Below are 6,000 nucleotides of genomic sequence, written 5' to 3'. Positions count from 1 at the left end.
TTCGTTAGGTCTTCGTAGGTTACCCAAGTATTTTCTTTTAAGACCTCTCTCCTAAATAATGCTTCATTCGAAGAAGTCCAGACCGGTATCTGGGGGCACCATTTCTTTTTATTTATTTCCCAAATTCTAAGTAAAGATTTCTGAATTAAATGATTTTTAAAATTTCCATCAAGTTTTACTTTATCGTATATCAAATAGCCATGCAAATCAAATTTTAACTCAATTCTTTCCAAATTGATTGACCTATTGTCCTCTAATCTAATCCAATCCATCACCCAATCTAACATGCAGGCCTGGTAGTACCATTTCAAATTCGGTACTGCCAGTCCTCCGTTCTCTGTAGCATCTTGTAGGACTCTCATTTTAATTCTTGGTTTTTTTCCATTCCATATAAAATTGGAGATATCTTTCTCCCAACCTTTGAAGGGGTTGTTATTTATGATGATGGGAAGGGTCTGAAAAAGAAACATTAGCTTTGGTAATACCATCATCTTAGTAACTGCTATTTTTCCCATCCATGTAATGTTAAGTTTCGACCAATTTTCCAAATCCTTTTTAATATTGCCCCAACATTTTTCGTAGTTGTTTTTGAAAAGATCACTATTTTTAGTCGAAATGGTTATCCCCAGGTAAGTTACCTTCTTTTCAATTTTGAATTTTGTTTTCCCTTCCAATATATCCTTTTCTTCTTTGCTCAAATTCATGGTTAGAACTTTTGTCTTTTCATTATTTAACTTATATCCTGCCACTTTTCCAAACTTTTTTATTTCTTTCAATATTTGTTCACAAGCTTCTATTGGATTCCCTATTGAAAGCATTAGATCATCCGCAAAAGCTCTTAATTTGTATTCCTCCCCCTTTATCTTATAGCCTTCTATTGCTTGATTTGATCTAATATTAGAAAGAAGGGGTTCTAAAGCCAGGATAAACAACAAAGGAGATAGGGGACATCCCTGTCTTACTCCCTTAAATTTTTTTACATGGTTTGGACTTCTCACCATTAATCAATATAGATGTTTCTTGATTATTATATATTGTTTCTACACTTTTAAGAAAATTTTCTCCTGCCTTTATATTTCTTAGTATCCCAAATATAAAATTCCAATTAATATTGTCAAAGGCCTTCTCGGCGTCTATAAAGAATATAGCCAATTTTTTAATCAATTTTCCTTTCATGAATTTCTATTAAATTTATTAAGTTCCTAATATTGTCCTTAATCATCCTGTTTGGGAGAAATCCCCTCTGATCTGAGTGTATCCAATTACCTAATATCTTTTTAAATCTTTCAGCCAAAATTGATATGAAAAATTTGTAGTCCGAATTAAGGAGTGAGATAGGTCTATAATTTTTGGGGTCCTCTAAATCTTTTCCTTCTTTTGGTATTAATACTGTAGTTGATTGTTTCCATGATTGTGGGATCTTTCCTATCCAAACCTCATTCATTATTTGCAATAATGGGGCTTCTATTTGCTTTACGCATATTTTATAAAACTCATTTGAGAAACCATCTGGCCCTGGGGATTTATCATTCTTACTTTTACTTATAGCCTGAGTAAGTTCCTGCATAGTAATTGGTTTATTTAATATTTTTCTTTGTTCATCGGTGAATTTACCCAAATTTGATTTTTCCTAATATTTTGAAATTTTCCCTTCATCAACCTTTACCTTTTGAAATAGATCTGCATAGTATTCCCAAAAAATATTTTTAATTTTAGTCTGATTCGTAGTTAAATTATTGTTCTTTCTACTTGCCTTTATGGTATGTTTCTCTTTCTTCTTTTTGACCAAATAGGCTAGCATTTTCCCTGATTTGTTCGCCCCTTCAAATAATTTCTGCCTAGTAAATTTTCTTTTCTTTTCCATCTCTTCAGTCGTTAAAATATGTATTTGTTTTTGTAAAAACTTTATTTCTTGAGAGGTCTGTTCACATTTAGGGTTTTCTTTTAATTGTTTTTATTTCTTACCCAATTCTTCCAGAAGTTTTGACATTTTTTCATTTCTTTTTCTATTCATCTCCCCTGTTTTTTTTTTATTAGCCAGCCTCTTATAACAGCTTTGAAGGCATCCCATACCATCTGTAACGATATCTCTCCATCTAAATTTTCCTTAAAATAATACTCAATGTTTTTATTTAGTTCTTCTCTCACTAACTCATCTTTCAAGATTGTTGAATTTAATTTCCAATTAAATTGTTTCTTACCCAAAATAAGATCAACTTGCACTGGATTGTGGTCCGACCATACTTTGGGAAGTATCGATACCTTTTGTATGTTTTTAATTAAATGTTGGGAAATTAATATCATATCTATTCTCGAACTCGTTTTATGTGGATTTGAGTAAAATGTGTAATCCCTGCTATTTCCATTTTTTAACCTCCATGTATCTCCCAAAGACAACAGCTCGTACATATTGAAAAATTATTTAGGCAACCTCCCTTTGTTCTCTTTCTTCTTTTTTTCTGCAAATCTATTTTTGGCTCCAATAGTTTACTTTTCAAATTGATTATGTTATTTATTTAATCAAATGCCCATAACCCATACTACAACATTTGAGGGCAATTTAAATTGGAAGTCATGGTTAATAATGCTATGTTTAAAAGCATATTAAACAATTCAAACTTTACATTCAGCAGTTAATATAGATTAAAATGAAAAAAATGTGGTCTACAACCCTTTATGCTTGCAGCCAGAGTAGCTACTAGTTATGCTGCCCAGGGGATGGGAGCTGTCTTCTAAAAGGGCTCTGCCACTGTCTAGATTACCATACTACACTGTTATAGTGCTGTTATTCCACTTTAACTGCTCTGGCTGCTTCCTGTTGCATTCTGGGATTTGCAGTTAAAGAAGGGCCATTTAGAATTCTCAGCCAGAGAGCTATTAGGCCTCACTGAACTGCAAACCCCAAAGTACAACAAGAGGTAGCCAGAGCAGTTAAAATGGAACAGCAGCACTATAAGAGTGTAGTACAGTAACGTGGCATCTCACCAAAGCTGCAACCAGTGGGGACTTCCATGTCGGTGATGCAGTCAATCCACTCCATATTTTTGTCCAAATGTAAAGGAACTGAGGCCCGTTACAGGTGGGCGTAAAGTACGTCCCAAGGATGTACTAGGGTTAGGAAAGGGTGTCCATTCCGGACGCCCTAACCCTAGTATGTCCTGGGGACATACAAAATGGCGGCGGCCATTCTACATGGGTGCCGGCATGGGGACGTCACCACCACGCCACCTCCAAACGGGGCGGCGTGGAAGTGACATCCCAGTGCCATGCGAGGGCGCCTGGGGCGCCCTTTCTGCGTAGCCAGAAAGAGCTCCATTTTGGAGCTCCTTCCAGCTTTGCGTTGCTGGCGCAGCCTTCAGCAGAAGCAGAAAGGGGCCGTTGAGTGTCCTTGGGGCATGAAACCCCAAGGACACCCCTTTCCAGGCCGCTGGGAAGCGGCCTTTTGCCGCTTCCCCACGGCCTGGAAAGCGGCGGATCGGGGTCTCAGAGGCTGCCGTTGCGGCAGCTGAGGCCCTCATCCAAAAAGGCAGTCTGTAACGTGCCCGACAAAGGTGCTGAACCTGTATGGAAGATAGTGTTCCGTTCCTTGAATGTCTCCTTTAAAGTTCAGACCAAATCCCAGAGTAGATTCTCTGACTCATTGATATAGAAGCCATCAGTCAGAGTGTGGAAAAATTCCTTCCTTAGAGTATAAATCCCAGACTCACACAGTCAGCATGCCTCCCATGGTTCAAGGTCTGTGCATAAAAGGAACACTTCTATGTTGTGGCTTGTTGCCACTCATCTAGAAACTCAACAATACTTACCTTTGCATAGATATGCACCTTTTATTCTTAATAAATATTGTTATTTATAATCTATGAGCTATAAAGCCCTACACAGCTTATGTCCAAGCTGTCTGACAGATTCTATCTTCCTGTATGAGCCTGCCCAGGCCTACAGAAGAAGTCCTTCTGTCAGTCCTGTCACCTTCACAGTTCGTGGGGCATTTAACTGTCATTCCTCTGTCTTTTCCCTCTCCATATCTACCTTCCCCATCTTGTTTCCTATCAAAGCATCTATACTTACTGTGCCCACTTGTCCCTTATCTTCTCTTTCATCTCAATCATTTATTTCTTCTCCCACCTCCTGCTCTACTTACCTTGTCCCCTCTTCTTCTTTTCTCCTTTTAGCCATCTGTTCTGTGCCCCTTTTGAATGCCCCATGCATTATCCTAACCCTGCCTCCTAAATGCCATTTCTTCCCAAGTGTCTTTGTGTGCTGATGCCTCCAGGGCAGCTTCCTGCCATTCATTCATTAGTGTCAAAATCAAGAAACATTTATTCCTATTGCTAGTAGTGCATGCTTTCACTGGCCGAATGTCAGGTGTTGCATGGACAGAAGCAACAAGCATTTCATGAATCCCTTCAACCTATCACAGCCTCTGTCTGTCTGTCTGTCTGTCTGTCTGTCTGTCTGTCTGTCTGTCTGCCTGCCTGTCTAATCAACCTCTCTGAGACTTGTCTTCCATTCCCTGAGGCGGCAATTGAAACACTGAGACCTGGCAATGAGGGGAACTTCCCTCATGCCCTCAGCTATTTCACCAACTTTGGAGACCTTTCCTTTGATCCTACTATCATCAGATATAGGCCTCTTCTCAGTGATCACATGGGCCATATGTGGGAGACTTTCCTCATTTAAACCACGCCTCCCCCTCCTGCCGGACTTTGGGCCAGGGGCCACGCTGCTGCTGCCGGGTGTCTCTCTCTGGGGTGTCGGAGGTGCGCATCTGCGCACCGCCCCAGGGAGGGCGCCCATGGACTGTTTGCAGGACTCCTGTGGGTGTTTTAGAGCGGCTCCGAGGCAGCTCTGGAGGACCAGACTGGGGACACCTGGGGGGAAGGTGAAGCGAGGGGTGTGTCAGTGGCAGCGACATGCTGAAAACCAGCTGCCTGGACTCCTCCTTCACCACGCCTCCCCCTCCTGCTGGACTTTGGGCCAGGGGCCACGCTGCTGCTGCCGGGCGTCTCTCTCTGGGGTGTCGAAGGTGCGCATCTGCGCACCGCCCCAGGGAGGGCGCCCACGGACTGTTTGCAGGACTCCACAGCGCCGCAGCTGCGCAGTTGCGCAACCCTGGCGGCGCAAGGACTAGTAGAGGCTGTGTGGATGTCAGCCTTAGAGCAGGGGATGCCTGAAGTGGCTAACCTCTGCTCTTTCAATTGTTGGAGGAAGGGGGGAGGAGGCTATGGATATGGGGGATGCTCGGGCTGGGGAGGAGGGGGATAACATCGGCATGAGCGGAGCTCCCATTGAGGTAGTGTGGGGCAAGGGGAGGTATGGCGGTGGGAGAAGGGACTTGCGTTACAGAGGAAGGCGAGATCGATGCGTCATATCTATCTCTCCTTCCTGTCCCCCTCCCAACCAAAGGGACCTGAGGGTCACTCCAACCGTGCCACAAACCCTGTCGTTGCTCCTGTGCAATGCCAGGTCGATCAACAACAAGACCCACATCCTCCACGATCTGTTGGAGGACAATAAGTGCGACCTGGCTTGCATTACTGAAACCTGGCTTGGGCCTGAGGGAGACGCTGTGTGGGCACAGGCCCTCCCTGTCGGGTTTTCGGTGAAGGACGAGCCCAGGTTAGGTGGGCGGGGTGTGTGTGGCCTTGATACATAGGAACACCTTGTCCCTCACCAAGAACCACATCCGACAGACCTCCTTTATCGAGTGTATTTACCTGACCCTAAAGGCTAGGGACAGTCTAGGGATTCTGTTGGTGTATCGGCCACCCCGTGCGCTAACGGACTCCCTTAACGAGCTGACACAGCTGGTCGCGGAGCTGATGCTGGATACTTGTCCTGGGCGACTTCAACATCTCCCTCACGGCCAACTATGTTCCATCCGGTGCGTCTTGGGAATTCATGGATACCATGGCGGCCATGGGCCTGTCCCAGCTGATTGAGGGTCCAATGCATTTTGCGGGTAATACACTTGATCTGATCTTCTGTTCGGATGCGGAA

This window comes from Sceloporus occidentalis, unplaced genomic scaffold, assembly GCF_023333645.1.
Source record: "Sceloporus occidentalis isolate IW3139 unplaced genomic scaffold, rSceOcc1.0.p SCAF_3, whole genome shotgun sequence".
NCBI lineage: Eukaryota > Metazoa > Chordata > Lepidosauria > Squamata > Phrynosomatidae > Sceloporus > Sceloporus occidentalis.
Note: the sequence above shows the minus strand (reverse complement) of the source record.